A 22,738-nucleotide genomic window follows, 5' to 3' on the forward strand; every position below is an offset into this window, starting at 1 on the left:
CTATCCTTCCGCGGGGTTGTCCTATCCAGGTTGCTCCGCAGGGATTTAAGTATCTGGGTATCTTTATTACCCTGGACGCTGCGGCCCGATATAAACAGAACTTACTCCCCCCCCCCCCTCCAGCGCTTGAAGGAGGATGTGGCGCGTTGGAGGCGCTTGCCGCTCTCGCCGCTCGGCCGTGCGGCACTGTTTAAGATGATGTCGTTGCCACGCTTCTTATACGCTTTACAAAACACGATGGACGTCGTTCCGGCGCGCTACTTTCGGGAGGTGGAGGGTCTGCAGCGCCACCTGTTTTGGGATGGGAGGCCGCGTATCGCCCTCGCGAAGCTGACGCTCCCGTGGTATGACGGGGGGGGCCCTCCCAGACATCAAACGGTATTACTGGGCCTCCCAGCTGGCTGCGATAAACCACGGCCTTTATGGGGCCGCCCTTAACCCGGCTTTTGAAATGGACAAACTGTTACTGCCGGGTGGTGACTATAATCGTGCGCTTTACTCTACATCGCTCGACGCACGTTTGACGGGCCCTACGCGGGTCGCGGTACGGGTGTGGCACGCGGCAAACTTGGCTATGGGGTGGAAGGATCGGTTGACCCGGGCGACGCCACTGTATGCATCTGAGCGACTGGGCTGCTTGTGGACCTCGAAAGGCTTTGAGAAGTGGGACATGATAGGCATCAGCAGGGTGGGCGATCTCTGGACGAGGGGGGGATTCAAAACGTTCGATGTGCTGCAGAAGGAATTCCAGTTGCAGGACAGGGAGTACTTCCGATATGTACAGGTTCGTCACGCGCTGTGTTCTGTATTCCCGGATGTTGCCTCCATACCGGAGTGCTCCCCTCTGGAAGATAGAGTGCTAGATGGGCATGTACCGGATGGCACTCTCTCATTGATTTATAAAAAGCTCATCAACGATCGCTCCGGACTGCTGACTGGCCTTCGTGAGGCATGGGTCGCCGATGGCTTGGAGCTGGATGACGAGGACTGGGTGTCTGCGGTGGCCTCCCCGAAAGAGGTGGCCATACCGGCCCGCCTTCGCTTCGTCCAGCTCAAAATACTCCACAGGGTCTATGTTTCGGGGCCGGGTCTGATGCGTATGGGATATGCCGTGGATGGACTGTGTAAGCGTGGGTGTGGTTTGTTAGGGACCTTTATCCATATTTTGTGGGAATGTCCGGAGGTGGTGCGATTCTGGCGTGGTGAACATGCGGTGTTGCAAGCGGTCACGCATGTGGCGCTGTTTCCCGAGGTTAGGAGATGTCTGCTAAATGTGTGGGAGCCGACTGATTATACGGTGCCGCAGACGTGGTGGGTGACTCTGGGATATATGGTGGCCAAGCGTGACATAGCACAATTGTGGGGCTCCCAGAGGTCACCAACGGTTTCGGTGTGGAAGGACAACATGGATAGGTGTATGTTTCGGGAGAAAGTAGTGTATGTGGCGAGAGGTAAGCCTGGGAAATGGGTGAAGGTGTGGGGCCCCTGGAACTCCTATCGTGGCGGGATTTGTACCCCGCCGCTGACGCCTGACTTGCCAGTGGCCCAGTCTCCCTAGTCTGCTTGTCACCTTGGTTCTGGGCATTGTGTCTACTTTGTTTCTGTCCCGGCCTGTCCCCCCCCCCCTATTCCTGTGGATCGGTAGGGTCCTCCCCAGGGGAGCTCATAATGCTGCTTTGACTTTTGCTGCCTTGTGGATTTGTTTGTGGTTTTTTATAAAAAAATGGAACCGTCATTTGGGGGGTCCGGCCAGTGTGGCCACCAACGCTTCCCTCGACTTCTGGGACCTTTATCACTTGCCGCTTGTGTTTAATGACTGTATTTTACGCTCTCACTGTTTGCTAGCGGCCGGCCTGAAGGTTGTAGGCCCATCTTTGTATATCTTTTGCATTCTGTAATAAAGGTTTCAAAAAAAAAAAAAAAAAAAAAAAAGAAGGATGGAATACTAAGCCTTTTGACCAATGAACAGCCATAGTTTACAGTGGACAATGAAAAATATGGGCAGAGAGTGGGTGGAGCTTCAAGTCCCTACCGGAATACAATATGCTGAGCAACGCATGCGCTGCCCAGGGTCGACCAAAAAATGCAGCTAGAAGCCTGTGTCCTTGACGTGCACGCTCTCTCCTCTTTTATGATGTCATCAACTAAAAGTGCATTTGTGCAGGATTTTCAGGCAATACAAGATATAACAGGCAGCTGCTGCGCTGAGGTTCCCTAAGCAGCCTGACACACAAAGGGTTTGACAACAAAACGTTAATGTTACAAACATATGTTTTATGACCTGCAGAAGGACTCTAAACCTCGACTTCAGCCTCCTGCTTTTATGGAATAAATGTGCTGGAGTTGGTCTTCTCAGGGAGAAGACATCAGGCTGTGTATTTAACCAGAAAGTGTTTTGGGTCATCTTAAATATAGGTTTTTTAACAAATATAACAGGATAATACATTGCTTGCACGGAAAGGCATGACAACATTAAAACAAGGACATTCCTTCATCCAGCCATGCACTGGCCAGCAATATGTGCACTAGTTTATTAATCCATGCACTTCTCAGCAATGTGGGTGTATTTCATGGATTCTTTTGTTGATTCATTCATCGATGCACTGAGCAATATGCGAGCCTCATTCGGTGTTTTTACACATTTGTTTTCGAATACATACAAACAGCTGGGGTGGGGTGGTGTGCATGCATGCATGAATAAATGAATGAACTGATAAATAATGCATGAGGGGTGAAAATGCTGAAAAGATAATGCATGAGTAAATGAACCACAGGGTGTAGGTTGATGACTGATTGGGACTGCCAAACCCACGCGCTCATTTAATAAGTCGACCTTAGAAATGTACCGGGCTGCACAGACCTTAGCACCTGCTCTCTACAATGTGTTTATTGTTTCCAAAGGACATCAGATTTATCATGTGTTATTAGCCAGTCAAAAGTCACTAGCACGGGCATGTGGCAGGAAGCCAAGGGAATACACCAATACACCATACCTTAACATGACACACTGACTAACAAGCTCATACGTCATACAGTTACAACTAAAGAGAAAAACACCATAAAGTGGTAAACGTAAAAGTCCCTAAATGCAAACAGATCGTCCTTGGGTGAGGCTCCAAGTGGCTGTCTGCTTCGTGGGGGAGTTAAAATGGCACTTCGCAAATGACAAGGTGTGTAAAGAGGCACTTTATTACCTGTGCTAACTCACTTATCTCCGCCTGGCTGCACTCGCACCGGCTGGCCTGCCCTTTTCCCCCTCATGCCAGCGGCGCGCAGCTGTCGGGCTTCCCCTGAGGTGAGATTTATCACAGCGTAAGCCTGACACCAGGGCTCCTCTGTCTGCACCATATCCTGCTGAGTAACGCTGGCTTCACATCCCTACATGAGCGCGCAAAAGTGAAAGAGCAGTGGGAGCACGCAAGATGCCGTGAGCGTGCACATCTGCTGTCCGGGCGCAAGCGGACATTGCCAGAGAAGAGACGGCGTGGAGCGTGCAAAAGTGAAAGCGGGGTGGGACCTCGCGAGACGCCGGGAGCATGCACATCTGCTGTCCGGCCACAAACTGACATCACCAGAGAAGACACAGCGTGAGCGTGCACATCGGCTGTCTGGGCAAGTGCACATCTCCTGTCCCCCTTCGGCAACCAAGTCGACGGCAATAGATCTCACCAAGGCGAGCAGCGCATGCACTACGTCGCTAGGCAAGACCTAAAAAAGGGCATCTTGCTGCTTTCCACCTCAAACGGGCCACTGCACGCCAGGACTAGCTGATGAATGTGGTCCCAATCCCCGTTAATAAGCAAACATGCAACTACTGCATGGGGACGAGCTCTCGGTGTAGGGCCGGGGGTTGTCGGCATCTTAGGCACATGTTCAACTGAAAAGAGCTTTTAGAGGCCCTGGAGGACCACCATTCTCAGGAGTCAGTCTTTCACACAGCGCCCTCAACTTTTTTGTTTTTTAGCAATACCCACAATTCGGACATTGTTCCTCCTGGGTCGACATTTAGAATCTTCTGCACAATTTTACTGTGTTCCAATTCTTATCGTTCAATTCAGTTATTTGTCTTTGTATTTCTTGCACCACTGTGCAGGTACTTGCCAACACACATTCTATCTCTGCCCTCTAGACATCTTCCGCTGGGTCACCCTCAAGGCTGTGATCTGTCGCCACTGTGTCATTCTTGCCTTTAAGGGCTTCACTGGTCACTGCTTTTGCTTCCAATATCATATAAAATGTGTCTAAGTCTTTAGTGGCATGTTGTCTGACTGCATGCTGATGGGCTTCAGTAACATCGAACACATGGATCAGTCAGCCAGTTGTCCAGCAGTCCTGCTCGAATCTAGTCAAGTTTTATTATCAGTCAGAAGCACATGCAAACCGATGCTGGCTCTTCCGGGAAGTGGGTAGGTCAGTCTCTTAATTATTGTCCATCAGGCAGTCAGGGCCCCAGAGCCTGACATTATGGCCCTGTGATCAATAAAGAGTCCCATTGAGGAAGAGAGAGAGACCCCGTTGAGGAGTCGCAATAATCCTTAGGAATAGTTATTTCTCCCCTTGTACACTTATATGGTGGTTGCAATCCAGCTTCCCTATTCTTCCCACAATCTGGTGTTACTGTTATTTCAAGGACAGACAGTCTGACCTTCAGTCGGTCACATGGCTCATCACTACTTCCTTGTGCATGCCTCAAAGCATCCAGCGGCACCAGCATGTGCTGCTCATTGGTGCTTCTCATTGGAGCAATGCCTCACCTTTATGTCGCTTATAGCTGTCCTTGGGCTTAGCCCAGGCCTTCTTACTGCCCGCTGAGAGGCAAAGCCCACTGGAGACCTCAAACTCCTGCTCTATGGGCACTACCCTCTGTCCCATAGAGTCAGTAGTCACTTGCGACACTAATCACCTTCAAGCCAAGCACCTGAGACAGGCCCATGCGTGCTCAATCCCGAGAGCGCATGCACCGTCGACCAGCCAGTTCTGCCATTTGTGGTCGCCCAGGCCCTGCCATAAACACTGCAGTCTCCTACTCGGCAGCTAGAGCCACAAACACCAAACTCACTTTTCTATGCTTCGCTGACACCAGGAAAACAGTCAGGGATTCAATCTCCCTCTGGGAGATTTTGTCCTGGGCACCGAGGTCCGCTCATGTGCACCTTGTCAGTCATATTGACTTGACCATGCCCCTGCATTCAGCTAGTTAAAATACACTCTGAAATCCAAACGGACGTAAAGCAACCTCATGACAAGGCAGCCACAATATGGAACTTCTCACCCAGGTAGAGAGAGCTAAAGGAGAGACAGTAGGATGAAAGGGACGAGTCCATTCTCACCTCTTGCAGGCACCTGTATTACAGTGTATGGACAGGTGGGTGGCCGAGGTGCAAGATCAAATCATCTCTGAGAGCTAAAGGGCTCCCAAGTCACACCTAGTTGACAGGCTTAAATTAGCGGACATTGCTAACAACTCAACTCAAAGCATATTAAACTGCAAATGACGAAATATACTGAAGGAAAGAGACCAAGAAGAGTTTTGGCTTAGGCGATATGGAACACACTGAAAACATTAGACAATGGAACATTATCAGGTGATTATGCTCCTCGGAGAGGCTCGACCGATCAACATGACTATGAAGCAAGTATAACAAGACATTATGCAGTACAAAACTGAATGATCTCTGACAATATGAGGAATTGACATTCAAAGTACGGCCCGGGGGCCGCATGCGTCCCTCCTGACCTTTACATGCTGCCCTACTGACCTTTACATGCGGTCATTGGTCAACAGCTGTTTACTTGACTCGCATTAACAATAAACATGTTAAATAAACAGGCAAGCATTTATTTAAAGGTTAATGGATGTTAAAGAAAGGATTAACTAGGGAGCCCTGAACCGCTTAACTTTAGGCACACCTTCATTTTTACAGACATCTTGCAGCAAAAGTATAAAAATAGTACAAAGTCTCTAAAATTCAAAAATGTATTCAATTAACATGCAGAACAACCTTTTTCCCTTAGTACATCAGATTATATGAGTGGTTTGAGCAGTATTAATTTAAAAGTGATAGTTTTCAAACATTAATTCTACCCCCGCCCCTTGACAACAATTCCAATAGTGAACTAAAGAGGCAAGTCAGTTGTGATGTGCACTCTTTTGGGTGGCCTGGTTTCCTATTAGACATGAACAACATTATAGTTTATAAATTCAAATACAGTAGAAGGTTTTGTACAACGTAATTTAAATAAAACAATTGCCTAGGATGACACAATTTGGTAAAGTGGTGAAGCCGCGATTAATCCCATGTTTTCTGGATTCACATAGTTCAATTCAGCCACTAGATGTAGATGCTTTGATTACCCTGCACCAACTTTACCGCCCATCACCCTCGCCCAACCACCACCCCTCTGGCATCAGTAAAGCCCTCGGTCATATCACAGACCGAACTTTTTGGCCTCTAGGAAAGCGTTTGAGAGTATCCATGATATAGGGAGTTAGAGATCGAGGTGGCATGGATTAAAGCACAAAAGAACACTTTAGACCACTGATTAGGATTGTGGAAACCAGGACAAACAGTAGATTTTGCTGGTGGCCAGGTGTTGGGGACAAAGAATAAAACGCCCCAAGATATATGCCAACATTATAGTGCTGCCATATTCTCAAAATGTATTAAGAGGGGATAATGGGCAGCACCCTACCATCAAACACTCAAGAGGCCGTGATCACAGTCTTACATATACCAGACTGCCCCACTTCTAAGACTGCTTCCTAAAGTGGGCAGCTTTAAATACATATGATAAAACCTTGCGGAAATGGTGACAGATGGACTTCTGTTAGGTATGACATCATTAATGGTCTCTGCAAAACGTATCACTTAAAGGTCTAAACAATATATTTTAAGACATTGATTTACTTTAGAAAAGGAAAGGGTTGGGAGCTTCATGGTGCCTCCAAATCAAGCCCTCACTCACTACAATCTGGATGGGGCACTTCATAGCCACGACGGGCACTTATTTCATAGTTGAAAGTACTGTCCTTCTAAAAGTAAGTATGGCAGCTCTACTTCTGAACTATGCGGAAGTGTTCAAATAAAATATATGTAAAATTTGTTTAGTAATAGTAACTCTGTTAAAGTTAAGGGGGACTCTTTGGGGTAGAATATTGTCCAATAAGTGAGATTTGGTCAAAAAAGTATATATGTGAGGGGTGGTTCCCTGCAATGCAACGGAATCCAGTGAGCTACTAACAAAAAAGCTCTTGTGAGACTAGTGAACAGCAAATGCACATCTGAGCATACCAAAAAAGAAAAAGCACCGAACGCTTCATATTCTTGAGAGCCAGATAGAAATACAATTCTTTCACAGCTAATATTTAGTTTTGCTATGGAAACAAATTATATTTCACATTTCAAGCACAACAATGTATATATTTCATAATTCAAGCACAATGTATATTGTAAACAAAGCGAATCATTTCAAATAAGCATTCTCAACAGGAGGTAAACAGGCACTATCGCATGCATCCTTCTTCCCAGGCACCCACTTCATACTTTAATGTCCAAAATGAAAATAAAACATCAGTCCACATAAACCATCTTTAATCATTATAGTCAATCATTTACAGATCTTCACATGTTTTAGTCCACTTTTTTTGATTTTAGAAATATCCACAACATGGAAATATGACTGCTACACAATAAACATCTGCTTACAATATACCACCTGCTGTGTATACATTCAAATTCTGCTTAAATGTCTTATGACTGAGTAACAAAGCTATTACTTCGACCTAATTGAGCTTTTACATAGACAATGTTTGGCACAAATTAGCAAATACCCACACCATGAAAACATGGCTGCTACACAATACCTGCTGTCTATACATTCAAATTCTGCTTAATATTCTTTTGACTGAGTAACAAAGCTATTACTTCGACCTTGAATCCTCAGTAACTGTATTTTGGTTGTGTTGAAACCCTTTAACCAACGGCCTACAGTGCAATGACTTAAGTACTTGGATCAATATGAGAACGAGGAATTGGGAACCAATATGAAGCTATAGTGAGTCCTAGCTCTTGAAGAACTTGTCAAAGCGTTTACTGCAGTGTGAGGGGACATCACGGCTGGGACATCCGAGCGGAGCGGGGGCACCGGACTATTGTTCCCAGCATTTCTCGCGGCGCACACGCCGCGGACGTAGTCATCCAGCGCCAGGAAGCGCACTTAAGGAATCCCAGGCTCCCGCAGCGCGAGACGCACGCAGGCGTGCCCGGGCAAAGGGCGGGCCCGTCTGCGCCCGTCCGAGACCAGATGAGGCTGGGCTGGGCCACCCCCCTTTCACTTGTGTCTGGATCAGCCATGTGATTTCATCTGCGACTGAACAAGGTACTGTGCAATTGTTCCTCCTAAACCTATTCAGGTTCTGACTGTTGGAAAAAGATACTGGTATCCCCCTGGGGAGGTGTCACTGCGGACTTTATGGACATTAAAGTGTGGTTTGCATATTAAAAATGGGGAAAAGAAAAATTACCCTGTAATAAACCAGATGTACAGGGTACTAATCCTAAACAAGTAAAAATGTCCCTGCTAAATTACCTGACAGGCGCAGTAGGCGCCATAGATAAACAGATCTCTTCTTTAGAAGAGTCACTTAATATAGAAGCACAGGGGCTAAACGCTAATAAACTAGAAATATCCTATGACAAAAATATCTCCCCAAAAGGGACAGATGAGACATGCCCTCCTGAAATCCAGAGCACCGAGTTTAATAGAAATGGCTGCATCCAGGTTATAAACGATGATATTGATGATGTCTTAGCCAGCAACCAGGATAGCGATACTTTACCACCACCTAAAAGGCAGTGTTATTCAAAGCTCCCTACGGCAACTGATAAATCCCAGGTAGTAGTTCATCAAGCCCCCGTCCACAAAAGTCCCCTTAAAAACGCCACGAAAAATGGAAGTTGCCAGAAAGAAAAAAGAAAAGATAACCCTGCCACTTCTAAAACTAAAATCAGAATACAATCTTCTACTGATCGTAATAAAATGGAAAACCTGCTCAATGAGCTAACAAGTTACATTAAATTACATACAGATAGTTTAGGAGCTAGACTAGCCCAGACCAAAAAAACATTGGAAAGGATTTTGGAAAATCAGACCCCAAACACACTGAATAGGAATTTACATGGTTGGGGCATTATTAATCACCCAGAAACGATAACTAGTCTTCGATCTCAAGTCATTTCCAATACACAAGTAGAAACGGTCACTAAACTAGGATGTAGGGAGGGGACCCAAAGGAATCTCACTATAGAAACTCAAGATAGTGATGCTAGAGATAGAGCTATGATACATACATACAAGATAAGTACAGTAGCTAAACATCAGGGAGGTAGGCTTACACATGACATACAATCAAGAACAATTAATGCCACCTCTAAACCCCACGACTACTCAAGTGTGAGATACAATCTTGACCTCCCACCGGCAGCAGCGCCCCCTTACTGTTGTCCTGGCAAATGTTCCAGTTCTTAAGCCAGGAGAACATGAACTACGTTAAAAAACAAGGTCATACACTTCCTGGGAAATAGAGTAGGTTTGTCGGCAGAACTGTTAAGGACTTTTAAAATGGTAAAGCGTGTACCATGGGTAGGAAAGAGCAAGAAATCTTTTGGTGGCGATTGCGTAGTCCTATCCCTTGGTTCATCATCTCTGGTTAGGGAATTATTGAATAGGGCAGAGGAAATGACAATTATCAAATCCGGTATAAATATTTTCCATTTGAGCTTTTTTTTTTTTTTTTTTTTTTTTTTTTTTTTTTAATCGCCCAAGTTGGTTCAATATGCAACAGGATATGCCTTGTAGAATACAACGACTGACTAGAATGGATTACAACTTGGAGTTACAAAATAGATTTGAAACCCTACAATCGCTAGATGAAAAATGATTGACTTTTGTCCAAGAGAAGACAGAAGGGTGCTATTGGGGAGATTAATAACTCAAATGAATATGAAAGGAGTAGGTATGAAACCAACATTACCCTGAGTTAAAAAAGGATAGAGTATCAAGGAATAAAAGGAGGCGAGGGTGGATCGGGGACTGGCACCATTGACCGACTGGATTTAAACTTGTCTAGTGCTCCAACCCGTGATGAGCGCACGGGTCTGGAACTAGACTTTCAGCTTGAAACCATTCCAGGAGAAACAAGCATGATTGAATTGACTAACCAAAAAACTACCAGAGTACTATTTTGGAACGTGGCCAGCCTGCGGAATAAATCACATAACCTAGCCTGGTACAATTTCATTAAAAAATTTGATATTTTGTACCTCCAGGAAACGTGGATGGTAGAAGAACTACATATTGAAGGATATAAGACATACTACATGTCGGCTAGCCATTCAAATCATGGCAGACACAAGGGAGGCCTTAGTGTATATACATCTCAAATCTAGTGGAGACACAAAAAATATAATTGTTGAAATGTACACATTTTTACCAGATAGGATACAGTTTGCGACCAGGTCGATCTGTACTAACTGTGGTGAACTTCTATAATGATATTGAGAAGGGCTACCTGGGGGATACCCTAAGGCAACTCAGTGATGATATTGGCAATCTGAGTACCCCCAAGGACAAAGAGATGATCACCATCTGGGGGGGGGGGGTGATTTTAATGATAGTCTGTGTTCCAAACCAGGGCCAGGCACCTGTGGTCTAACGCTCACAGATACGGGGCGTGGTGAAAGTTTAATGAACTTTTATTTTCCCATGATTTTGGTTTCGCAAATATTCTGTGTTCTCCCAGTGTCGATTTTGACTATCCTTTCTGTAGGTAGGGGCTGCCAATCCATAATTGATTTTATTATTGTTCCAAATTGCTATTCACATTGGGTAGCCAATTTTAAAACTCATCTAAACGTCATGAGTGACCATCTCCCCTTAAGTATTGATTTAATATTACCAGACATACCAGCCCAGCGAATAAATAAACTGGCTTGGACTCAGGGTCTCAGTCTTTCTAGCCAAAATGGATACATATTACGATGGGATAATTGTAATACGACCAAATTGAATAAGAAAATCATTACCAAGGCTAATGACTCGATTTTAACTTGTTTGCAGGAAGAGTCTTCAAATGCAACTATCTTGAACGCCTTTTTACAGTTAACTTCTACTGTCCAAGACTCCCTTAAAGCTGGGAATAGAACCAGACGTGATATTAGAAATGGATGGTTTGATAAAAAATGTACAAAGGCATATTCCAGATAAAAAGAGGCCTTACATAAGTCAGAGAGAGATTGTGATGAGATTAGCAGATGCAGAACATCCTTTAACTTAACTAGAAAAAACCGAAAGAAAGAATTGAAGCATGAGGTCTGGATGACTGTACACGAGGCATCACTTAGCAAAGATTGTTCCATGTTTTGGCGGGCAGTGAATGCGCCATTTTTTAAATCTAATGACGCTGCGTCGATTGCAATTGCAATTGATGAAAAGGCATGGGTAGACCATTTCTCAAAGGTCTATAGTATACAGGGACACGATGAAACCACCTCTGAATTCTTAACTTCACCTTTACCTCTATTGAATTAGAAATTTCCCTTGATGATGTAACCGAGGCAATTAATTCCAGCAAGGGCGGTAAGGCCCCTGGACCAGACGGCCTCCCTATCGATCTCTTTAAAACCACCCTTTCACTCTGGTCACCTTTCATAACCAGGGTACTGTAAGCAAGTTGTGCCAATGGCTTCTTGAAAACATGGGCGGAGTCGGTCATCGTCCTGATTTTTAAGAAAGGGGAGCAAGAAAATCCGGCATGTTACAGTCCGATCTCTTTACTTGACTCGATGATGAAAGTCATGGGCCGAGTTGTTTTGAATAAATTACAAACTTGGGCGGATGACAACAATATAATTAGTGAGGTGCAATATGGTTTTGGACAAGGGCTAGGGACAGTTGAACAATCTCTGAATCTAAGTATTTTAATTGGGAAGTACACACAGGCAAAGGGTGGAAGACTCCACTTGGCTTTTGTAGATCTAGCAGCCGCCTTTGACTGTGTGATACAAAATCTGTGGAGCATTCTTAATTTAAAAGTTGACCCGGTATTGATCCAGTTTTTAAAACAACTATACTCTGGGGCCACAGCTAAGGTGCGTTATGGCATGAACGGGGAATGTACTGCACCATTTACTGTGGATAGGGGGGTGCGACAAGGGTGCGTTCTTGCGCCGTTCCTTTTTAAATCTTTATACCAACGCACTGGACCAGGAGCTTGAAGGAACAGCGCAGGATCCTCCATATGTCAATAAACGGCCGATAGTTGCCCTCCTGTACGCTGACACGGTCCTAATGGCCCGCACACAACTAGGTCTCCAGAAAGCACTTTTAATTTACTCATGCTTTATGAGCAAATTAGGCTTGAAACTAAATGAGAAAAAAACCTTTGTGATGAGTTGCGGGAAAGGGAGAATTAAATGCAATAGCCTCCCCCTGAGGAATAAAAGAGTAGATTGCACAAACTCTTTTACTTACCTCGGTGTATTGTTCACTAATACAGGCTCATGGGGCCCAGCGGTAAAAAGTAGGAGTTTGCTCTTTATAAAGGCGGCTGCTGTCCTCGTCAATTTCTCAAAGAAAATGGGAAGAAGGCCCCCCGGCCTACTCCTCAAAATTTTTCAGGCCAAATGTCCAAGCATTGCAATATACGGGGCGGGTGTGTGGGGTTTTCATGATGTGTCCCTGATTCAACGCGTAGAAAATGCATTTTTAAGATTCATTTTAGCTGTACCAGCAAGCTCCCCGGTTTTTAATTGTCATAGTGAATTAGGTATCCCCTACGTTTCTGAAATCATAAAAATGCAACCCATATTGCTATGGCACCGTGTATGGACATCAAGCAGCACGTCCCTAAATAAAGAAATAATCCAGGACTCGATGAAACTGGATCAGGCAAACAAGATCACATGGTTAAATTATGTGAAAAGATTCTAGAGTGACATTGGCCATCCGGAGTATTATTCCACCCCTGAGAAAATGAATTCTATTTCCAGGAAGGATTTTAAAATAAGCTGTTCCACTCATCTGGAATCACTTAGATTCACTCAGGAGGCTAACAAGCAAATGGTGGTTCAACATAAAATGACTATCTACATATGGTATACAACCGTATCTCCTATGTTGTACGGGGGGATACGATAGATACCTTTTAACTCGTTTTAGATTCAGTAACTTTCATAGTCTGGTCAGTTACCCAGAAATAAATGACTGGTCCAGAAAACCTCCTCCTTGCCCCTGTGATAATGTATCTTCACAATCCACTCTTCATGCGATTCTGTTTTGTAAATTTTATGAAAAAGAAAAGATGGATTTCTCCCTTTGTTAAAACAGATTGGCTGGAGACAATGTAGACCAGCGTTTTTAAATCTACAATTTTTAGATAGTACCTTTTCAGTATGTACTGTGACTGGTTTTCTGAAAAATATTATGAGAACCAGAAAAAGCGTAAATGCTTGAAACCTATTCGTGATTGCTGCTGTTTGGAAAGGATTTTTGTGTAGACTGACCTACCTGAATGCACTTTTTGCACAACGTGATAGACTAATCTTGAATATATTTTTTATCAGTTTTTATTCTATGCTTGTGCTTTTATGATTTTAATTGTCTAAAATCGAACAAAGCTAATTTTGAATTGAACTGAGTCCTAGTGAGGAACATGCCAGTGAGACTTGATGGAATATTTCACGCAATGACAAAAAAATGTATTCTGTCGTTTTACTTTAAAGTTCAAGTTTTATATGGGTTTGTGAGGAATTTTTGGGAGTTTTAATTTAAAAGAAACAGTATATTTTGTGCCAATTGTGTGGGGGTTTATGTAACCAACAAAAATGTGTATATTTTGATCTGGGAAGTGTTATGAAAGGACCTGAATTGATCAGAGAACACTTCTTTTCCGTGTGCAATTGTAGGCATAAGCTTTGATCACTTTAAGAATTTGTGTACGTGGCAGAATGCAAGTCTTGTGTAACAGATCTTGAAAAGCAAACATCAGGGAGGAGATCTTCGACTGAAGTGATTTCAAATGCTGTAAATGTCCTCCATGGTCAACTATCCATACATACAAGTATTCGTTAGTTTTGGCTAGACGTTATTTTCCCCAAATACCAGGAACCATTTAACAGCTTTGGGTGGTCGGCCTCAGTTAAGTTCAGGAGATCATCATCATCTATGTATTCTAATGAGATAATGTGCTGAGAGCAGATTCCTGGGGGCTGGGAATGAGCTGCATTCAGCTCAGATATACATAAATTAAAAAGAGTTGGAGCAAGGACACAGCCTTAAGGCCAGAGTAGTTTGTGCCAAGCCTAACTTGGATCCAGATATCTGAGTATATGAGTTGTACGGCAGTAAGCTTCTGTTCATGGTATTAAACAATTTACTAGAATCTATGAATCATGGATAAAGGAGCTGCTTCTTATTGTTCAGTTTTTCAACTGACTTCAATAGAGCTACCACATTGTCTGTAGTGCTGGCCATTGCTTTTGACGCCTGTTTGATTAACCATGATCAAGATTTTTCTCTAGGCCCAAAACTCCAAGTCACATCATAGAAGGTTGGCAAAGTATTTTGACACTAGATCCATCAGCCCTTTTAGGCAGTAACTGGTCTAGCTGAAGGTAGGACCTTTTTTTATAAATAGTTTTTCAGTGTTGAGCCTGTCCACAAGGCTGGGATATTTTGAGTGATTAAACAGAATGCAAAATGACTGAAATATTTCTGAACAAAAGTTAGGGTTCCGTATATTGCAACTGAGAGTTTGTTTGGCCGTTGAGAGCTATCAGCTCTACTTTTCTTAATGCATTCTTTTATTTGTTTCCTGTGATATTCCAACATGGGAATAGAAGCACTTTGCTCGCTGAATGTGGGGATTTGTTCAATAGATAAATCCTCATAATGGGATCCACTATGGTTTAACAAACAGTCTTAAATAACACTTATTGTGTGCCAGAGTTGGTCCTGTTTCTATACAATCAATAATCTGCCAAAATCTTTTCTGTCTTTTGTTATTGCAGGCAGAATAGAACACTAATCATTCATGGTTATTCAGTCTTCTTTTAGCCTGCCAAATTATTTTTGGGTAAGATTTACTAAGCTGATTGACCATGCTCACATGGGTGTTCCTATTGTCAAGGGTTTCAGCTTTACTCATTTCCGTGCCCAGTGCCTGCGTCTGTGATTTCAGCACCATCAGTTTTGGCACTAGAATTTAGTTTGACAACTGAGGAGCCTGGACAAACAAGACTGTAAATTAGCTGATTTGAATAGGTTTCCATGAGTCGATTGAATTTGGTTCTTACAGAGAATTATTAAAATAACTTTTCAAAATATGTTACTTGGAATGAGTGGTTGTGTTCCATCTTGCTCTTGTCCAACAGTCCTGATTAATGGAGAACTCCACCCCATGGAGAGCTTTTGATGGTTTTGTAGGCTATCAATAATGAGCGTCTGAAGTAAGTAGTTGCGTTCACATTTATTTTCGATGCTTAAGCTGTTATTTTTGTGGAACACGCTAAGGGAAACGTGTGTAGTCTAAAACTGAAAGCCTCCAATTACACATGTGTGCATGCGACAATGTGAACATTTCGAAATCAGCTGTTAAGGGCACGGAAACCCATCCTTTCTTGGAAAGAAAGGAACAGAGTTCATTGGCAGTCCTCTTGTTATGGCCATATGTGTTGGGCTGGAACAGGTGTAAGATTTTGGGCATAAGCTGAAACATTTTGTATAGCTCTCAATGAAATAAAGATTTAAAGTCACTTGTGACAATCCGACGAGTGTCTCCATACTGTAATCGGTTACTAACTTACTTGTGTCTACTACCGCTCCTGGGGTATAGTCAATCAACCACAACTTTACAGCCATCTGTCTTGGGCTTTTCTCTAAATCTGACTCCAGGTGTAAAGCCATCTCCTTGAAGTCAGACTCAAGGTCTTGATGACAGGTAGTTCTTGGCCTTCTTCTTTTCCTTTTCCCTTGAGAGTTCCAGGTGAGGACTTACCTGGTAGTGTTTGATGCAGGTTTGTGGAGGGCAGGACCTATCCAGCCCCAGGATCTTTTAATAATTTCTTCAGGAGCAGAAAGGTGAAAAGTCAGCTGCCATAGGTCACTGTTGCTGGTGATTTTTGGCCAGCAAATTTGGAGGACTTTCCTGAGACAGGTGTTGATGAAGGTGTGGACTTTGTTGGTGAGGGTCACTATTGTCCTCCAAGATTCGGCTCCATACAGAAGGACTGACTTTACGTTGATGTTAAAAATCCTGATCATGCTTTGCAGCATTAGGCCCTTGGAGCTCCAGATCTTCTTTTGTCGAATGAAGACTGCTTTGGCAATTCTTTGCCTCCCTGCTTGCCCCGGACACTGCGCGGGTTGGTGAAGACCTTAACTTCATTCAGGGCATCGCCTGTAGGAGTGAATGCAGGTGTACTGGCCGTGCTGGCCTTCAGGATCTTGTTTTTTCCCCTGTGAATGTTTAGGCCAAGTTGTGCTGATGTGCCTGAAACATTGCTGGTCTTCTCTTACATCTGCAGATGGGTATGGGAGAGTAGGGCCAGGTCGTCTGCAAAGGCCAGGTCGTCAAGCTGCCACTGAATCCCATTTCTTCTCCTTGCTGTGGAGGTCTTCATGATCCAGTATATGGCCAGCAGGAAGGGAATAGGTGAGGGCACACAATACTGGCAGACTCCAGTCCTCACTTTGAAGGCTTCTGCGAGTTGGCCACGATGGACTATTTGCAGGTCATGCCTCGTAAGAGTTCCTGATGATTCTTATAAGTTTATATGGCAGACCGTAGTGGAGGAGTTTCCAAAGGGGATGCCTTCTCATAGTATGAAGATGACACAGATGGGGGGTAAAGGGGAGTTCCATTCCATCAACTGCTCAATGATGATGTGCAGTATTGCAATCTGATCTGAGCAGAATCTAGCTTTGAGGAAGCCAGCTCGCTGGTCTCGCACCCAAGTGCCTACTTGGTCCTTCATTCTGCTCAGGAGGACTCTTTTGAACACTTTGCCTGGGGTTGATAGAAGAGTTATCCCTCTGTAGTTTGAGCAGATACTCAGGTCCCCTTTCTTGGGTATCTTGATGGGATAGCGCCTCCTTCCAGTCTGATGGCACCTTTTCCTCTTCACAGATCCTTCCAAAAATGGGGTAGAGCATGTCTACTGATGTTTCAATATCTGTCTTCAGTACCTCTGCAGGAAAGTTATCAGGTCCTGCTGGATTCCCATTTCGCAGATGTTGGATGGCTTACTGCATTTCTTCCTTGGTTGGTCTGCTGCAGCAGATTAGCAAGTCCTTGTCAGCTGGCTGTCCGTCTGGTGGAGACTGCGGCACAGGTTCGTTCAGCAGTTCTTTCAAGTGTTCCACCCATCTTCGTTGTTGGCGTTTGTTACTCATTCCCAGTTTTGTCTTTCACAAGTCTTTCTGGCTTGCTATATCTGCCAGAGAATTTCCTTGTTATGTCGTAGAGTTCTTTCAAGTTTGCACAGCTTGCTGCTTACTGGGCTCCTGTGGCATCCAGTAAAGTTATATTCAATTTTGTTGATATATACATTTATTATGATCAGAGTGCAGTCTTAGTGCCAAAGTACTAATTCTTGACCTTGATCCCCAACATATTTGGGTTTTCAACAGTTAAGGTTGTTATTTTGCAGTCTATGGTAGATGTGACATAGGTAGACAGCCACCTTTCGCATGTCCTTTGTTTCTTGACTTTTTCACCTAAAGCAAAATGTTCAGTCAATGATGTGGAATCCCTATAGCCAGACGCCCAGGACACTTTGTTTGAGGTCAAGGGCAACAAGTTTTCATGTGTATTTTGTCCTTAGGACAAGAAGACCCAAACCCCTGCTGCAAAACCCTTTTGCTGCCAGTTTGCAGTACCACATTATGGATCAGGGAAGGGCACTGCCTGCAGTTAAGGTAATATTTTTGTTCATATGTTAATACTGTTCAAACTTGTATTTATGTTTCATTAATTGATAGCCTTTATTTTTAGGGTGAGCGCTCCAAGTAAATGTTATAAGCTCTGACTGCACTACTGACAGTGGTTTCAGTATAAAAATGTGTACACACGTTTTCAAAGTTTAGCAATATTAGGCTATGTATAATGGTCCCAGAATGCTCTCGATTTGATGTAAATATTTGCAGAAGTTTGAAAGTAAGATTGAGGATTCTTTGCTTTCAAAATAAAATGTTAATAAAAAAATGAAAGCAAGAAAAAAAACATTTCGCTAAACTACTGGAAAATTCCAGGTACCATTTCTTTGCCGCATTATTTAATAACATGTGTTGATGCATGCTAGTATTTCCCAAAAAAATTCATAATTGAAAATCAGTGTAACCAGTTTCAATAAGATTATGGGAAACAAAAATAAACAAGCATTGGCAAGGCCAGTAGGGTCTGAAATTGGTGGTCAGCTTTTTAGTTTTGTCAAGGTGTGAATTGTTGTGGCAAGGTTTTTGTAAAACCTTAGTGGTGTGAGAGCTGCCAGGTCCTCACCATTATAACAAACATTGGCAAAAGCAGAAATAGTTTTTGGTCTCAAAAAGCACACACTGCCCCAGTAGTTACTGGCACTGAACAAAACTACTTTGTGTGCCGTGAAGGCAGCCGATACAGAGAGAGAGACAGAATTTTAATAAACGCAAAAGGTCATGGCCAACGCCAGACCAAATTAAGGGCCCAATTATTAAAGAAAGTCTCAAAAGTGCACCCATGGTGCATTAAGTGCAGCTGTCCGGCTTCCGTGAATTCTCAAGAATTTGCAGAAGTAAGATGTCACAATGTGTCTATCTGGGACCAGGAGGAAGAAGACTCTACTGACCTTATGTTTCTCCTGTCCTTTGTTTTCAGTCGCCGTGGGAATCAGCCATGCAGGACTGTCACATCCTCTTTTACGGTGCTCACTTTCCGGAATACCTGACCCATGTGACTCCATCACATGTTCCTATGAGAAGTTCGTATCGTAAGTAGGCGGCCCATTTAAGCGACATACAGGAGGGGAGGAGCGTCGTCACATCGGGCCACGGAAGAGAAGACTCCGGAAGAAACCTGACAGCGTCTCCGGAGACTCTCCAACCGGCAGGACAAGCGGCCATCATCCCTTCAGGATCAGAGGGGAAGAGAACGCCGGAGCCACACCGGAGAAGCTGTGAGGAACCTCGTGAACGGGAGCCGGACCCCATACGGTACTGCGAACAAGCCAGCCATGCTCCTGGAGGAACGTGGCTCCCAGAGGTACGTGCCCGCATACGGGGTTGGTTTGCAAAAGGGGGTTCGACTCAAAGCAAAACACTTTGTAAGCCTTGGGAGGAAGGAGAGACCTAAAGGGGTGACCCGCTCATTGAGTGTCCCGGCAGGCGCTCGTGATCAATTGGCGGCGGTCAAGGTGCTCTTCCCTCATACCTTTCCCTAACACTGCGCGTGACTAAAGAGCCTCTGGTGAAACCCGTTTCTTACTTTTTCTTCTTCTTCGTTTCATATGGTTTCTCCACCTCACCTGTCCCAGAGAGAGAACAGGAAGATCCAGTAACGGACTCTACCCTACCGCTGACGTCAAGAAGGAAAGGGGATCTTGTCACGTTACAACTGATTTAATAGTGGAGTGTCTCTAAATAAAACTCGTTGTATCCTGGTCCCTTACTGGTTATCCACATAGGACAAGAAATGGAACTCCTAGAAAATATTTGTGAACTGCATTTTAGCATGAGCAAATACGCATGTGTAGATTTGCTCATGCGGAAATCTGAGTGTTTGCAAGTTCACTTTCCCTCCGACCAACTTTTTTCTCCAACTCTGGAAGAAGCTTTACTTCTGCCATTGTCAGGAGTAAACTTCCAAAATTTCTCAGTGAGGGAAAAGATTAGAGAAGAGTTGTTGAAAACCCTTAAAACATGCAAGTTAATGCCCTTTCTACGGCCCGTTTTATTGGCTACCATTCTGGATGCTTCAGACCAGGCAAGGTTACCAAGCTACTGGCGTCACGCGGAGATAGTACTCTTTCTCAAACCGGGGCGACCACCTAAGGACCCATCTTCTTATTGCCCAATTTCCCTTATAAATTTTGAACCCAAATTGTTAGGGAAAGTTTTGGCCGACCGTCTTAGGGGGTGCATTACCGATTTGATCCATCCCGATCAGTTGGGATTCATGCCACGGAGGGCTACTAGACATATCAGGAGAGTCCATAATGCCATCGCCGCGGCCCCCGCTCTAGGCCGCCCAGCTGCCCTCCTATTAGCAGACATCGACAAAGCATTCGACTCGCTAAGCTGGGTCTATCTTTTCCAACTGCTCGAGGCAATTAACTTTGGACCCCGTTTCCTATACGCCTATTATATACGGAGTTGACAGCATCAATCCGAATTGCAGGACACCGATCCCACCCTTTCCCGATCCGGAGGGGCACCAGTCAGGGATGCCCACTATCCCCATTGTTGTTTGCCTGGCGGTTGAGCCCCTGGCGGCCTTGGTCAGAAGTGACCCGGTGCTCAGAGGATTCGATTGGTCCCGTTCAAGATCTGATCGCATAGCATTATATGCAGATGATGTTCTCTTTTTTATGACTGACCCGTGGTATTCTGGACCCCGGATATTGGAAATTCTCAGAGTATTTGGGGGCACCACCGGCCTTCACGCCAATCCAGCCAAATCTATCCTCTTCCCAGGACGCGAATCGTGGGCCGCACAGCTGTCTAGGGCCACAGATGGTTTCAAGTATCTGGGGATTTTCATTTCCCCATGCCCCAAGATCTCTTGGACACATAATATCACCCCACTGCTGATCAGTCTCAAAAATAAAACGGCAATATGGTCTGCTCTCCCTTTATCCCTTTATGGGTGCTCAGCCATCTTTAAAATGGTTTCCGTGCCTCGAATTCTATATCGCCTCCAAAATTTCCCTTATCCTATTTCTCGTGCGTGGTTTGCTCAGGTAAACACAATACAAAATAAATTCCTCTGGGGCGGTGGAGCTGTTCGCGTGGTGCTCCACACTTGCGCGCAATCCACGTATTGTGGGGGGATTGCGGCCGCTGATATTTATTCCTATTATGTTGCGTCTCACATCCTTGTAATTAATGAACTATGGTATAATTACCCCATATGCCGTAGAACATGCCGCGATGGAGCACGTCCCCCTTCTCCTTTTATTATATAGTTACACAAACCTGGACCATTTACCACCAGCTGGCAGGGTACAGTTATGGAGGACAACGACCAGACTGATGGGTTGGAAAGGGCGACTAACTCGACAGACCCCCCTGTGGCAAGGTACATACCTCAGGACTGCGAACACACTGAGCGGGTTCCGGGGATGGGACTTGGTAGGGATATCGACCCTTGGTGATGTGTGGAGGGGCGCCACTCTTAAATCATTTCAGCAACTACAGACTGAGTTCAGCCTTCACAAATCAAATTCTTTTTAATTTCTACAGGTCCGACACGCACTCTCCCCCCAGATCCGAAACGTGGAGACCCTCCCGGAATTTCAGCCCTTAGAGGGACGCCTGTTGATGGAAGACCTTGGACCGCACAAAATTAGACAAATATACCAAACTTTGACAATGCAACCTCCCACCACGCTAGATAGGACCCGACTGGCCTGGCTGGCCGATATTCCAGAATTGACTGATGATTGGGTTGAGGCGATTGCCAGCCCCAGGGGCGCAGCGGTCTCGACGCGTTATCGGCTCATTCGCTCATTCACCCATTTTCGGTGGTAAAGGAGAGGAGGACATAGTTCATATCCTAACGATTTGCCGTGAGCTGATGCGAGAACGCCGGTTACTACTTAGGCCTATTTTTAACAAAAGACAATTACGGTCGTGCAGACAAGCGGTGCTTGCAAGCTTCTCTGGTGAAGACATTCAGCTAAGCTGTCGCCTAGTAAAGTTCTTATCTGTAGCTGACCTTCGTTTTAAAAATAAGTGTACTGCAACAGTGTTTTAAGTTTATTATCTCATGCTTTTTAGCACAAGTAAATGCCCTAAGTAAATCACCAAAAGGTCATCTAAATGGCCAACTCTGATACTTGCGGCGGCACTATGCACTTTAAAAACATGTATGTTTAATCCTGCACGCCATGGCCTGATATCATTCTGCAGCTAAGACTCTGAATGGGGGGGAAATGTTACCCAACAAATTGCTGCTAATATTTCCAACAGAACTGAAGAATTAAGACTATGGGCCACCAATGCAGGGGGAGTGGATATTCCGTGCAATTCTAAAATGTGTGTTCTTTTTTTTTTTTTTTCTTTTTCTTTTAACTGTTTATCTTTCCTTTTTTTATCATGTTAATAAGAGATGGTCAATTTTTGTAATGGTTTTAATTAACTGTACAATAAACTTATTACTTACTTATCGGCTCATTCAATTCAAATATCTGAATAGAGTTTATTACACAAGAGTATGACTGTGGCGAATGGGAGTTACTCAATCACCAGTATGTTTGAGGTGTGGGAGAGATGAGGGGTCCTTTTTCCACACAGTATTGACTTGCACTGCCTTACAGCCCTTTTGGAATAGAGTTCGATCAGGTCTTAGCGAGGTATTGGGTGGGTGCTCCCATCGGACCCACAACGGTTTCTGCTGCATTCTACTGATGACATTGGGGGGAACCGATACAAGCAACATCTACTATTCCTCGCCCTTACTATTGCCAAACGTGACATTGCACAGGGA

The 22,738-nt window shown here is 44.4% G+C and overlaps 1 protein-coding gene across 1 annotated transcript in view; it reads right to left on the minus strand.

Annotated features, from left to right (window-relative positions):
• Positions 1–22,738, minus strand: part of ZC3H15 (zinc finger CCCH-type containing 15) — a 235,333-nt gene that overhangs the window by 179,799 nt on the left and 32,796 nt on the right. The gene's annotated exons all lie outside the window — the stretch shown is intronic.

This window comes from Triturus cristatus, chromosome 3_2 (genome assembly GCF_964204655.1).
Source record: "Triturus cristatus chromosome 3_2, aTriCri1.1, whole genome shotgun sequence".
In the NCBI taxonomy this organism is placed as follows: Eukaryota; Metazoa; Chordata; class Amphibia; order Caudata; family Salamandridae; genus Triturus; species Triturus cristatus.